The sequence below is a fragment of the Anthonomus grandis genome, chromosome 1, assembly GCF_022605725.1.
Source record: "Anthonomus grandis grandis chromosome 1, icAntGran1.3, whole genome shotgun sequence".
NCBI lineage: Eukaryota > Metazoa > Arthropoda > Insecta > Coleoptera > Curculionidae > Anthonomus > Anthonomus grandis.
In genome coordinates, this window is record NC_065546.1 from 20,032,181 (window position 1) to 20,047,838 (window position 15,658).

Genomic DNA, 15,658 nt, shown 5'->3' on the forward strand with positions numbered 1-15,658 from the left:
TCTATTGATTACATACAAAATAAAAGAAAAGTGATGACGAGCTAGATCTCGACCTTTTCTATATTAAAATTAAACCATACTGAGTTCATAATATCAGAAGAGAAAAATATTGATTGAGTTTTTTTTTCATTTTGCTGGAAAAACATTTATATTAAAACACCTGTTTATAAAAAAAGTGATTTGAGGTAGTAAATCTGGCAGTAGCAGCAGCAGAGGTAATAATATTTTTATATTTGTGCCGCTGACACCTTCAGCATTAATTTTAATTTTTTTGATGAAAATTCATACTTTCAAAGGCCTTAATTTGTGATGTGAACCAGTATTCTAATTTATCTTCTATATAATAATGGTATATAGGATACTCGCTGGCCTGGATTTACAAAAAATGCCGCCCTGGGCACTGTGAAAAATGCCGCCCTTTTTTTTGAGGTGATTTTAGCTTGGGAAGTTAGGGTAGGTAAAATCGTATGCTTAGGTATGTTAGTGTTTTGCTGGTTAACTGATTTATTTTGTACATTTACGTTTATATCACAGATGTACATATTATTGTGTTTTCTGCGAAACAGGAATAGCAAAATAAACAGTAAAAAGTGACACGATTATATTTGTGGTCTGTGAACTGTGCCTTATCTAAAAGGTCTAAGATCTAAAAGTAGCAAATTCTATTCAAGTTTTTACAGATAAAAATTCGTTCGATCTATCTCTTGCCTCATATGATCTGTAATAAGCTGAATGAATATTTTTTTTATTCCATCTTTTTTTTTACACTTTTAAGAGTCGAACGTTCCTTTTTTAACCCAAATTAATTTTGAGAAAAAACTAACATAACTTTTGAATAACCTGAAAGAAGAACTCACAAATCTGTAACACTACTTATATCATAACGTGCCGTACTACTGTAGTTGAAGGAAAACTCTGTACCTGACCTCTATGGTAATACAACATCCTAGCTTATCATTCTTTTTTTTTAAGGTGTTTGTATATGTTTTATTTTCCTGACGAGATCAATTTGAATATTAGATTGCATATTATCTAAAACTATCATATTGAAATACTAGTAAAATCCTTAATTTAGAAATTAATTTGTATCCAATTAAATATAATTTGCTTTCATCTTTTTTTTTATCACGAAGGGAGATTAAGACAAAAAATATATAAAATCACAAGAGAAAAATACTTTTTATTAAAAATTGAAAGATGTAAAATGTTCTGTCATTTAATACAATTGCAAAATGGAGACAGATTTTTAATTACAGACTTGTTTGATCATGTAGACAATGAAAATATTATTGACTGTTTCGAAAAACGATCTGACATATATAGAAATCTAAAGATGTATATGAGCGTGTCGTTTTCATTGAAAGACGCATCTGCTTTTTATGTATGCATGAACTTTTCAATAGGTTATTTACATTAAATTCAAAAAAGTTTATTGTTTACTATCAATATGGATTTTCATTCAGAAGCAAAAATAGATATTTGGGTCAAAAAACGTCAAAAAGATGTTGCCAGTTGTTAGTTTACGTTTTAAAGTATTTATCGGGCCTTTGATTTACTTCATTAAAGCAAATTTTACTCTTAATATTTGACATGTAAACATTCCCCATGGTAATTTGCAAGTATAACCCTTGAAAATATTTTCTTTTCTTTCTTGAGATTTGCCGCCCCTCAAAATTCTGCCGCCCTGGGCACTTGCTCCCATTGCCCCTAGTGTAAATCCAGGACTGGATACGTGAACCTATGTATATCACCCAACGTATTGTATAACACCCAACTCACCCTCTTGAGCCTAGATCACACACAGTATGAGCAAGGAGGTAAATCAGCATTCTAGCTTACAGCAAGAGAACCGGAGGCGGCTGCTCATTAACGAGATAAAGCAATGATGCGTAATATTCAATTTCCCATCCTGCATATATCTATATTTAAATTTTTATTTTGCTTATTATTGTCTTTGTCAACAACAATTATATCATGATAATAAAACTATCTTTGACTTTAACTATTGACAACCAAGAGGCCAGACGTAAACAAATCTATCCACTTGCTCAGCTGCAGGCATTGGTTTATCTTATGGCGCGTTGAGCAATCACAAGTGATAATATTAAAGTCTTGAGTCTTGACTAAATGGATTTAATGTGAGTATTTAGTTTAACTTTTCTACAGGGTGTTTCAAAATTCACTACATATATTTTAAGGGCGTATTCCTGAGGTGAAAATAAGACTTTTTTTTTTATAAACATGGGTCCTAAAATGCACCCCCTTCAAGCTACAGCCATCGCAAGAAGTGTAAAAAAAATCGATTTTTTAAAAATCGAGGTAAACTGAGAGAGTGCACACTTTTGACGGCCAAAATTTTATGTACGCATAAATTTTTTTTAAAATTAAGCTACACCAGAATATTGGCCATACAAAAATCAAAATTTTATGTCTCTTGCATTTTTTTGATAATACGAATAGTTTTTGAGAAAATCACCGATTAATAAAAGGCTACCAATAACGTAATAAACGTTGAAACTTTGTTATTGAGGTTTTTTCAATAAATTGATGAACAATTATTTACATTAAAGAATGACGGTTTATAAAAATACAAAAATTGGTTAAAAAATTATTAACATAATAATTAATTATTTTTTAAATAAACAATAAACTTCTGAGAAACAAATATTTTTTTTTATAAAAAGTGCTCGAAATGCGCACCCCCCGCTGCAATACAAGCCTCCATTCGTCTTCTCATAGATTGTCTTACTCGCTCTAAAATTCCGGGAGTATTTCTTATTGTTTCAAAGGCATCAATAATTCTTTGCCTTAGGACCTCGAGCGAAGGCACTTGACCAGGATTATAGACGAGGCTTTTTACATATCCCCAGAAAAAAAATCCAGAGAATTGCAGTCCGGGGAGCGTGGATGCCATGGTATTGGGCCTGCTTTACCAATCCATCTCTCAGGAAACACAAAGTTCAAAGTTCAAATAGTCACGCACTGTTATACGGAAATGAAGGGGAGCACCGTCATGCATAAACCACATGTTCGCTCGCACATTTAAAGGTACATTGTCTAGTAAACCAATGGTGCTGTAAAAAGTCTAAATAAGTGTCGCCGACTAAAATTCTAGGAAAAAAGAAAGGACCAATTAACTCATCTCCCACTAAACCTGCCCATACATTAAGGCTAAAGTGCTCCTGGTGGTAAGATTGCCTAATTTCGTGCGGATTCTCTGCTGCCCAAACATGCACATTGTGAAAATTTACCACCCCTTCCCGCGAAAAATGAGCTTCGTCTGTGAATAGAATACTTGATAAAAAATTATTATCTCTCGCGCATCTCTGAAGTAACCACCTTGCCAACTGTAAGCGCCTTGGGAAATCTTGAGGTAGTAAAGCTTGAACTCTTTGAACATGGTATGGATACAAGCTATTTTCGTGCAAAACCCGCCGGACAGTTGCATAAGAAACATCCAAATTCCAAGCTATTTGTCGGCCTAGTATCGTCGTCGATGGCATTCAAAATTTGCTCCTCTGTCACTGGGTTTCGTGCTTGTTGCAGTCTGCCTGCATTGTTCCTGGGGGTCCGAAAACTACTACCTTAACTGATACAATCTTTGAGCTTCATACGCGTTACCATCAGCAAGACCATAAACAAAATGGATGTCTGCAAGATGTTCGAATGAATAACGTTCATTTCCATTTTAGCAATGTTAGCGTTTAATAAAACATGGGAATAAAAACTACACTTTAAATCTAAAACGGGAAGTAAACTACTGGAATTAAACAAAGTCAACAATTACAGTAAATTTATTTTACACCAAATGTCAAGCAAGTTAAAAATGTCTAAAACAAATACTCACAGCCTACTACTAAAACCTCAAAAATAAAAATGTCAACAATTGCGAAACACAGCCTACTTCCTAAATTTTTTCTTTGATTTTTAATTTACGATATTGCTATCCTTTTATTCACCGGCGATTTTCTCAAAAACTAATAGTCGTATGAAAAAAATGCAAGAGACCAAAAATTTAAATTTTTGTATAGTCTATTTTTTGGTGTAGCTTAATTTTAAAAAAAATTATGTACACATAAAATTTTGGCAGTCAAAAGTGTGCACCCCCTCAGTTTACCCCTTAAAATTAGTTTTACGCCTTTTCTAAGATAAAGAGTAAATAGACCGCCTAAAATAACGGGGTATTCCAAATTTCGTTAAATTTGATGCAAAACTGTAGACACAGTTTTAAAAAATCGATTTTTTTACACTTCTTGCGATGGCTCTAGCTTGAAGGGGGTGCATTTTAGGACCCATGTTTATAGGAAAAAAAAGTCTTATTTTGACCTCAGGAATACGCCCTTAAAATATATGTCGTGAATTTTAAAACACCCTGTATATTATTTTTTTATTGTTTGCCACATAACCAAAAATTTTGTGATGTGATTTATATAATTCTGTATTTGATGATGCCTGGCATTATAATAGACGAACCGCATAATACATTTGTTTAAAGATGTTTTGCATCTTATTGTGGGGAGAGCGACAACCTTGCATCACCTTTATTTCTTAACATGTTATTTAAAAGCATTACGTTGGAAATGTCACCAATATTTTCTAAATGATTTAGGTCTACTGGTGTTTACTTCGTATGAAGTTCTTCAGGCTTCCAAAATTATTTCTTACGAAATTATAATATGAAGCAGTAAATGCTAGAGTAATTTTATTAAGATGCTCAGGTGAGATATTAAATTTCTTAATGAAAATACGAAAGTTTTTAGCTATTATTCCGCAGGAATTTTCACTCACATGAGTTGCTTTGTTGTAATAATAGTTATATATTCTATTTGCTTCTTGACTATGACAGTTACTATCTGGGCTCTTGGGTATAGTCTCATAATATTTCGCAAGAATGGAAACATTTTATTTACATGTAGGAAAGCAATATTAGTTTCTAGATCTACAGAAATATCTAGCGTTTTTGCTTGAATTCAATATTTGCTTGTAAAAATAAAATATTTATTCACCATTATTACAACCATAAGCTCCAACCTCGGCAGTTTTAAATCTGTCGTCGACATCTATCAGAGCCGTTAAAACAAAACTATACTTTTTCAAATACAATATGTTTTCCGAAGACATAACGGAAAAGCCTAACCAGAAGCGATCAAGCAAATATCCAAAAAATGAAAGTTGGAAAAGACCATGTATTATGATTTCCTTCTTCATATAAATAAATGAAAAATCTAATGGTTTTTTGGAAAATATCCGACATCTCTTGGTATTAGTATTGATACAGAAAATCGTCCTAGTAGCGAGATACTCTTTTGTCAATAATCAGAGTCTCTTTCTCACGAACTATTTCTCCACAATCACATTCTTTAGAATCATTATTACTATCAAGTTGAACAAGAAAACTGACCATTTCAAACAGTTTTTTAAGAGTATGTAGAACCCGTAAGGACATTTCCAACTCTTTTTAAAACTGAAGTGAAAAACAAAATGTAAATCCCTACAAGCAAATATGACTACAAGACTTAATAATAATAATAATAATAATAATAATAATAATAATAATAATAATAATAATAATAATAATAATAATAATAATAATAATAATAATAATAATAATAATAATAATAATAATAATAATAATAATAATAAAGGACTTTATTCAGCAAAAAAAAGTTGTTACAGACACTTGTAATACAATGCCACTCTAGGCGAGATACAGTTCGACCAGAGAAAGACTGCTACCCTCCGGCTGTCTGTTCAGCTAACCTAGGTAAAATTAAAACTAAAGCTAATTTCTAGAGTTACCCTATCTAAATAATTTCTAATTTAATTGGATAACATACGAATTTTGCGAACTAGCTATTTCTCATTTCTGGAATTTATTTGCTAACTGGATATGTATAACAAAAAAAAAACGAAACGCATTGCAAATATGAAAAATCATGTTTAAATATGACCAAATTAACCCATGGTCACTCCCACGCTCATGTAGCACCTCAACTCTTGAGACTACTACTAGTAGATGATGATTGTTTGTGATAAAGTAATCCAATAGTGTAAATGAGTCTTTTGTTATTCTAGTTGGTTGGTTGACTAATTGGTAAAGTCCGAACCAAAAAAATTGAGAAAACAAACTTTGACTTGTACTCATTTACTTTAAGAAGATCCACATTATAATCACCCACGCAAAAGTTAGTAGCGAATGAAACCTGACCAGAGACCATTGACCACTTACCCGAATCCCAGACAGCAGCTAAAAAAATGCAGCAATGTATAAAATTACTAAACATTAAAAAAGTAAAAATTACTATTATTTTCTAATTAATAATTTTCTTTGAATTGATTAAAAAAATTCATGCTGGTTTCGTAAAAAGTTTTTATACCCATGCATTAAATAATTGATTTCACTTAATGTTATTGCTAGTAGTTTTTTGGTTTAAATGGCTTTTCGCAAGTTGGTATTTTATTTCCCCATTGATAAGCTAGAAATTCATAACACTTGGTACTCACTGTTTCATCATTAGCGAACCGCCCTAAAAATAACTAACCATGAATACAGAAACTCGCCATGAATACCCCTCTTTTTTAATATCACAGATTCAATAATTTTTTGTGACTTAATTATCAGTATCCACTTCAGCCAATACATTTTTATTTTACACATTTTTCGAATATGTTTAACTTATTCGTAAACAAACAACTATCTTTTTCACGTTAACGATCAAAGTACTTTTATGCCAGCCAATTCATGCTGATTCAATGAGCGTTCGTTGTATTATGCTAAACAGTCTATAATAGACAATCTGTACCTATTTAATAGGCATCTTCCTTAAGAGAGTTACAGAAAAAATTATTTAAAATTTTATGAAAAAAAGTGTAATTGAAAAAATTCCATTATCAATTATATGGATTCCGTTTTCAAATCATATTTTTTTTACTTATGTTTTAGTGATCAGTTTATTTGTAAACTCTCTTAGATCTTGGTGAATTTTCCATCTAAAATGTGGTAGACTTATATAATGTAGTAACTAGATAATATGTTTTACATTTAAAGGACGTTCTTTTAATAAATATGGCAGATTGTGTCAAAGAGAAACTGAATAACATCCCAAACAAGTAAAGATAAAAAAAAACGCTGGGTCCAATAAACATGCATTTACAATATCAGCCCCAAACATTTGACGCCCATCTTCTTCTTCTTCCGTTCTTATTGACTTCTTCCAACCTGAGTATTTCGTCCAACCATAATTGTGGTGGAGATTGTGTACCGCATTTCGTCTAAATGTGATTTCTCGGTACACAAAATAATCTAAAAGCTATTGGAAAAATGCAACTCTTCTAGGATGATCTTTAGGTAATACTCCGATAATAATGAGAATATTAGTGTTTTTGAGTTGCCTTACTATCTTTACTCTGAGAGACTTTTAATGGAGCTGGATTTATGAACTCTAATAATCGTTTGGATCTTCTTTAACAACTTCTAAAATATCTAGGAAAAAGAGCCTAATAAAAAGATGTAAATTACGCTGAAATAATCAAACAAATAATTAATATGGTTTCTATTAAATGAAACTTCTATTCTAATTACTTAGGAATATTTTGTTTAGCCATTAGCCAAATTTCTGCTCCTATATGTACATTCATTTGAATGTTTATTATACATTATTTCAGTATGCTGCTCTTTTTTATAATATGATGCAAAAAGGTATGAGATCTCTTTTCCAAGTATCGATAATTAAGCGATTTTTGAGAAGTAATAAAATCTTGAATGATTGATCTTATAAAACTCTACAATTAACACCTTATAATATTGTAAAAACTGTATCTAAAGTTACACCCAAGCTGATGAAAAATGGTATATTTTCTTTAGTATTGAAAACCGTTAAAGATAAGGGAAAACTTACGAAATCAATATGAAAAATCATGTTTAAATATGACCAAATTAACTCATGGTCAAATAATCTGTGCCTACAAATAAGATAATTGTAGAATTCTAGTAGAGCGAAAAAAGAGTATGTGTTCTACATTTAGCAGAATTAAGCCATGCCAATTATTATCCTTAAGAATTTAATTGCTGCTTGCTAAATCATAAACCATCTTAGCTCAGCGTAGTATGTTTCGCTCGGCACCGGTTGTATTCTCATTAGGGCAAAAACCGGCGATCGTCGTGTGTTTGTGAGCAACAAAAAATTTAATCAAAATGTTACAAGAATATAGAAAGGAAAATTAATATGAAATATGACCTCCTCGTGCATTGATTGTTGTGACTTTCCAAGTTTTTTCCATGCTAAGGATTGAGTAATCCAGCTCTTCTTGATCCAGGGACTTGGTGTCCAACATTGCTGATCTCGGTTTTGAAGCTTATTCTGGTCCTGAAGCACTCTTCACTGAAGCATATCTCAGGCAAGCTATATAAGATTCAGATCAGGTGATTAAGCGGGCCAGTCTAAACATGGAGCAATAATAGGTTTTAGAACGTTTCTTATCTAGCCGTCTTCTGACATGGGACAATCCTGCCTATATCATAATTGGACCTCCTTGATAACTGTGTATGATGGATTCGATTTCGATGTTTGTGCCAGGTGCCCTCCACTGACATATTCTTCGAGAATCTGGAAACAAACCAAACCAAGATTTAACAGTAAATAATAAAACATTTTCCTGACCCTAAGCTAGTCAACTGATGCGATTTCCTCGATTTAAGAGTTGGCATCTCCAAGCCCTTTGGCTTACTAGATTACCTTCTCTCAACCTTCTGTAGATGATATGTCTTGAAATAGTTACATTCTGAGGTCCGGGTAGATGACTTATTAATTGTATTGCTGTTACGGTCGCATTTCTTCGAACTTCTGACTGAACATATCGATCCACATGAGGAGTAGTCACCCTTGGTCGACCCATATGCCTTTGTTCCAGAGGTGAGAGATGACGCTCTGAGTGGTGCCTATAGCCCTTAACATTATCTCATTATCTGCCAAGTCACATCTGACTAAAGAGTTTTGGTTAGTGGTAAAACTGTCTCGTAATTCCTCAACATAAGAAAGTAAGAAAGTAAGTAGAAGTAAGAAGGTTTAAGTTAAGAAATAAATAGTTTTCAAAATAGTTTATTAGTAATTAAATTTCAAAAACGGGTCAGGGCTCTTGAGAATGAAGAACATACCTAGGCAAAAGCAAATTAAAAATTCGTTTTGTGTGCTGCATTTTAAGAGGAAAGCATAAAGCTTCCAATTGAAAAGAGACCTATTCCGTGATCAGTTCAAACTTATCTGAAAAATTAACTAGTTCTTGTTAAACTAACTAAAATTGACCAAAACCGTGATACATTCACTCCACCGCCCGACGTATTCAGATGGGTTAAAAGCTTTTCGTTTGGGGGGAGGGGCGTGGCCTGTACCTGAACCGCGATTTTCTAGTATCCCAGAGCGCCCGAAGCGTATAAATATAACCAAATTTTCTGCATCCTGAGTCCCTGCGGTCCTATTTTGATTGGTCCTATTTACTCAAGCTGCAATAGGGAAGTAACTCGTGTTCAAATGGCAAACCTTCTCCCCTGATACTCCCATCTTTTCCATCTTGGTAGAAGACGACATGAACGTGTGCACCTTGATTGAAGATGCCAGCGCCAAAATTAAACCCCTTGAATATTGTCATCTCCTCATATTGGCTATGGCAGAAGCCATTCCAATTAATAAAGAAGGCTCTTCCAAGAACCAACTCACATCTTGGCAAACAGTGCCCCAGAAATGCTCGACATGTTCCTCTAAAAACATACCTTTGCCTATACAAGTCCGTGTATTGCATTCTCCTTGAACCATCTTCCCATTTATATGAAAATAGGACACCTCAAAACCAACCCCGCCTCCGCCAGACCAAGATTCTTCACAAACTGGGTTGCAATCAATCCTACATACAATCCTACCCTCCCGTCCCCCCATAAACGACCCCCGTCCCTCAATGGCACCATAAACAGGTTGGCGCAAAATATCTCTGAAGCTTAGTCATCAGCTAAGAGAGAGCTCTCAAACAATTTCAATAAAAAACATATCCTAGATGATAGTGCAGAGAAAATTAAACACCGAAACCGTCTAAAAAAACTCGGCATAAGATCTGACGATCCTTTCATAAAACAGTATTATTAGGCTAATCGACGACACTAAGCACTTTTTGAAGACTTTTCTTGACTCCGAAGGTGGGAACAAAAACTCGACGAAATTCAGAAAAATATGAAATATCCTTCAGAACTTTTCCGCCTCACCAGAAACTTAGTTAAAGGGGGCAGAAAACTCCTACTCTTTATTAACTGCAACAACACCAAGGTTTCTAACCTGCCACAAAAGGTTAAGATCTTTGCAAACTCGCTTGAAGATAGCCCCGGTACACCAGGTAACCCCAGTCGAAATCAGTGAAATAATTAAAGCCAAAAAAAAACGAAAAAGCTTTAGACATGGATCGCATCAACAACCTGGCCCTAAAACATCTTGTCGATACATGTTAATGATACCACCAATATAATCAACGGTGTATTTCAATTTTCATACTTCTCCACTCAATGTAAATCCGCTGATGTCATACCTATCCCTTAAAAAGGAGAATCAGCGACATCCGTCGAGTTATAGGTCGTCTCTCAGCAATAAGAAAAATCGCTGAAAGAGCTATTCTCAACCATTCCTCTACATTTTGCACCAGTCATGAGATAATCCCTGATGATCAGTTTGGTTTCAAACGCTCCACCACTCACCAAACAAGGCTTGCTTTCCACATTCTCGCTGGAGCTAATCGTGCATTCCATAATGGGGCTGTATTTCTGGATATAAGTAAAGCCTTCGACAAAATGTGGCACAACGGCTTATTGCATTAACTAGTCGATGCGGCATTGACCGTTTTCCCGACTTGTAAAACTTGTTTGACTTTTCTGATCAATAGGTCATTTCGTGTCTGCGCTGACGATTTTGTTTCCACTTACCGCGCAACAAGAGCATAGATCCTTAAGGTTCCCGACTTCCCCCCTGTTGTCAATATTTTTATGTGTGATTTACCCCCTTCCGAACACAATACCATACTACAGTACGCCGACGACACCGCAATCCTCACACTCTTTCCTAACGAAGCGCACAATAAAATAGGGCTTCAAAGACATTTTAATTTAATCCACTTCTAGATGGATCACTGGAGATTAAAGGTCAATTTGAGGAAGACCCACATCTGGGTCTTCCTCCAAACGAGTTCTTTTTCGATAGGAAGAGAGCACCGGCTGACTATCTGAAATGGGGAAAAACCAATCTCAGCTGGTCCGACCAAGCCTGTTATTTAGGTATCATCTCCAGCCCAAAGCTAATCTGGAAAAAAGCTGGCGACATGGTATGTGCGCAACGCTACCATTCTACGAGTTTAGTCCGCCTTAGCTTTTAGACCTATATTTGGAATAGAATAAGATACAGTTAGTTGACGTAGATATTAAAATGTATATTTTGATATAAGTTAATAAATGCCACTTTCAAAGTAAACGCATCCCGAGGAGTCAATTCCTATGTTTCGAGTTATCAAAAGCCAAAGCACGTCTATGCAAATCAATAAAAAAGATAGGTGCGTCAACAATACTCAACAAACAGCAGATCACAAGACCGACAAGAGCCACGGCTGCTAATGAATAAAATCAGAGATGAACTACTGTGTTCTTCTTCCTGTAGAAATAGTCGGAAAAGTTTTTTGGTAATTCTAAAATTATAGCGACTTGAATAATTTAAGTAGTTAATTTAAAAGGTAAGCTATTATTTTACTGTTACTATTATAGAAATAATGTTTTAACATTAGAGTAGTAATGTTAAAAATCAGTCATAGTAGCCATCTGCTGTGGGGTCTATACATACATTGTATGTATATAAATGTATGTAATATATGTATATATACATATTATATATGTATGTATAATTATTATAGAACTCTTGAGCCAGTTGTTCGGAAATTGGAAGATCTTAGTTAAATTAATTGAATAGCAGTCTTATTTCATGAAAATTTGCTGATTTAAAATTCATTAGTGCTATCTAGATATGTAAGGGTCGATGAATACCGAACTAATAAAATCATCACCCAGATGTCGTAATATTTCTAGTTTCGTAATATTTATTATTCTGGTGAGAGCTATTGGTCTTTGATTTATTGAAAGACATGGGTGGTATTACGTCTGGTCAGATTTTTAATGTTTCGGAAGAGATAAGTCATCTAGTAGCTGGTATGAAAGTGACTTGCGTTTTGAATTACATCCTATTTTGACACAGCTTTGAGAAGAACCTAAGGTCTAATGGTCGGCATATGTACTTCTTCTGCTAGGTTTGAGATTTCAGTGATTTCTTATGCAGCTTTTACAAAAACCCAGATTTACATGCTTTACTGTGGTAATATTGTTTTCACCCTTAAATATTCATTTTCTATACCTTTCCTGGTCTAATTTTAGTTTCAACTTCAATTTAAAATTTTGTTCAAAGCAGGATTAATGATTCTTTCAAGTTGCCTCTACAGGGAATAATGTTCTGTGCATAGTCATTTATGTCCAGAATGACATTTAAAGCCCTATACGTTTGATCGGTTACTGGCTGTTTTTAGTTTGGTTGCATGGCTTGAAAGTGGTTTTTATTTATCACGCTCCTTTTGCTCATAACGTTTAAATTATTAAGAAACAAGTAGGAGCAATTTGTGCGACAAAGATAGGATAATCACGGCTACTAGCCATTTGCTGAAAGCCATTTCTTTATGTATCCGACTCGAGCTTTAGGGTCTTAATTACACTAGGGGCTCCGAATTGATAAAAATGGGGATGGACATCATTAAGATAATTGTAAGTACATAAAAATTTATTAGGTTACAAGAGCAGCTTTAACATTTTAATTCTTCAGATCAATCGTCCATGTTTAAAAGACGTCTCAAGAGTAATAACATTTAATTTATTTTTTAAATTCCTAATCTTTTAATTTGCATATTTTATATAATGAATTCTTGGTATACCGACTTGGTATACCGACTTACCGAGTCCTATAAGCTATTAAATTGCCAAAGCTTGACTGATACTGAAGAAATTCTGTATAAATAAAAACCGCAACCAACTTATACATACGTAAATTGTAAATGTTATTAAAAGTAACTAAATGGAAATAATTTCAGTTCGTGCCAAAACAAAAGACACGAAATAAAAAGTAAACGTTACTCATAAGTAGTGTTTGTGCAACAACATAATCATAAACAAACTCTAATTTTCTCGAGTAATTGCTTTAAAAATCATCAAGCGGTGGTTTCTCTTTCAAAGAAAGCTTGGCCAGCTGACCGTAGGTGCCCATCAACCGAACTTAACTTTTATTTAATTAGATCTTTTTTTTGATAACAATAAATTATATTCTAGGGTAATTTGGTTGATGATTTCACACGATAATTCTTTACGGTTTTCTGGTACGGCGAGTTTTACTATTTCTATGCTACCTTGCTTTAATATACAAGGATTATATTAATATCTCTTAAGCATCTCTTTGTACCTAAAAAAGAGAGAGCACATAACTACATTAGAAGCGTAGATGCAATGCTCATAGAGTATTCTTATAAAGTAAAGTGTTTCTGAAAGTACATAATTATCTAATTCGATGTTTCATGGCAATTAAAGTACTATGGACCATTAAAAGATGGTAAATTTCGTCTATTCTGATGATCGGAATACTTCTTATTTTGATAATAAAGTTATGAACCTTAAGAATAACATTAAGAGGAAATTTTTCAAAGCTGTAAGAAAAGAATTAAAGTTCTATTTGGTTAAAATAGTTAAAGAAATTTCAGATCAGGCTTATTAGAATTACTTGTCTTAAGTGTGGAGAGACCTACTTGATAGCCTACTAGATAGCCTAACCTACTAGATATACAGGGTTTCCCGAAATTACAACGCAATATTTTACCAGCCGCATCTTTGTCTAAAAATAAGGCAAAAAGTCCATATACAGTATGGTTCAAAAGTGCATCGTTTTTAAGTTACAGGGTGTTTTATGAATCATGTTAAAGATGGTTTTTTGTTAATATATCCGGAACGCCGAGTGGTAATCTTTTGAAATTTTCAACATTTACTATTGGTTTTATTAAAAACTGATATTGCAACCATTTTTGCCAAAATGTATACAGTGTCGTGTAAAATAAGTGGTCGGTAAAGTTTAAATTGTTAAAACTTTTTTGCTAGCAACTCCGTGATAATTTTGGTATTAAAATTGAAAAGAACAAACATTTTTACATAAAAAAGGTGCTCTTGTCTAATTTCGATAGGAGCTTCCGTTTTCGAAAAAATTACATGTAAATGTTTTGCAAAGAGAACGCGTAAGTTATTTTGGTAACAGTTAAAAAAAATAAAAAGCATCTTAAAAATCCGTTGGGGATAAACATGACCTAAGACTATCACAAATACTTTATTTAAGATCAAAAACTGTTTTTCGAGTTCAATTGTTTTTTTTAATGTAATTGAATAGGTAAAAAAAAGGAACAATTAATTTATTACGTAAAAAAAAACATAAAAACACCAAACAAGAAAGCACAAATTACAACAAATGTTCAAAGTGGTTTCCATTTTGCTGAAGACACAATCTTGCCCTACACGTTATTGCGCGAGTAGCCCTTAAAACAAAAAATGGATTTCTCTTTATTTCATTAACAGCCCAATTAATCCTTTGCATCAGTTGTTCACGGGTATTTATCTCCACGGCATATACCAACTCATTTAAATGTCCCCATAAAATAATAATCTAACAAAGTTAGATCTGGAGATCGACGAGGCCAATTTATAGGACCACCTCGACCAATCCAACTTTCAGGAAAATGGTTATTCATCCACTCACGCACATTGCGACCAAAATGAGCAGGCGCTCCGTCTTGTTGAAAAATCATGTTTTGGCGTAAGATAAGAGGAACTTCTTCCAGAAGCTCTACAAGATTATTTTCCAGCATATGAAGATAATTCTCCGAAGTTAGCCGATTGGGTAATTCTATCGGGCCAATAAGTTGGTCCCCGATTAATCCCGCCTACAAATGTACCGAAAACCTTCTTTGAAAATTACTACGCCTTATGGCTCTTGGATTTTGATCTGCCCAAAAATGCATATTATGCATGTTAAATGAACCATTTCGTGTGAAAGTGGCTTCGTCAGTCCATACAATGGAAGGAATTAAGTTTAGATTATTAATTACCCATTGACAAAATTGGATCCTCAACGGAAAATCATCTGGCTCTAAATCTTGGACCCGCTGGTAATGAAACAGATGTAACCCTTGGGATTTTAGCATTCTTCCAATCAAAAAAAAATTTAATTACTATCGTTACAATAAGTAATTTTTTTAATTACTTACTATAGAGCGAGGGATATGTGTGGCTCTTGACACATTTCTTATACTTGCCCCCGGATTTTCTTCAAAAACATTTAAAACATTTTCGAAATTATAATCTTATTGTGGTCTGCCTTGTCCACGAGCTCTTTGAAAACTTCCGTTATTGCATAAATTTCGGTGAGTGTTTATAAAAACTTGACGATCTGGAACATGTCTTAGGGGAAATCTTCGGCGATACTCACGGACAGCCGCTAAAGAACTGCCATTACACAAACCATAAACAAAATGCATGTCAGCTAACTCTTGATTAGTAAATCTATCC

At 33.7% G+C, this 15,658-nt stretch overlaps 1 protein-coding gene across 1 annotated transcript in view; it reads right to left on the reverse strand.

Moving 5' to 3' along the window:
- The window catches only part of LOC126739404 (protein stum), a 107,180-nt gene that overhangs the window by 71,629 nt on the left and 19,893 nt on the right, over positions 1-15,658 (reverse strand). The gene's annotated exons all lie outside the window — the stretch shown is intronic.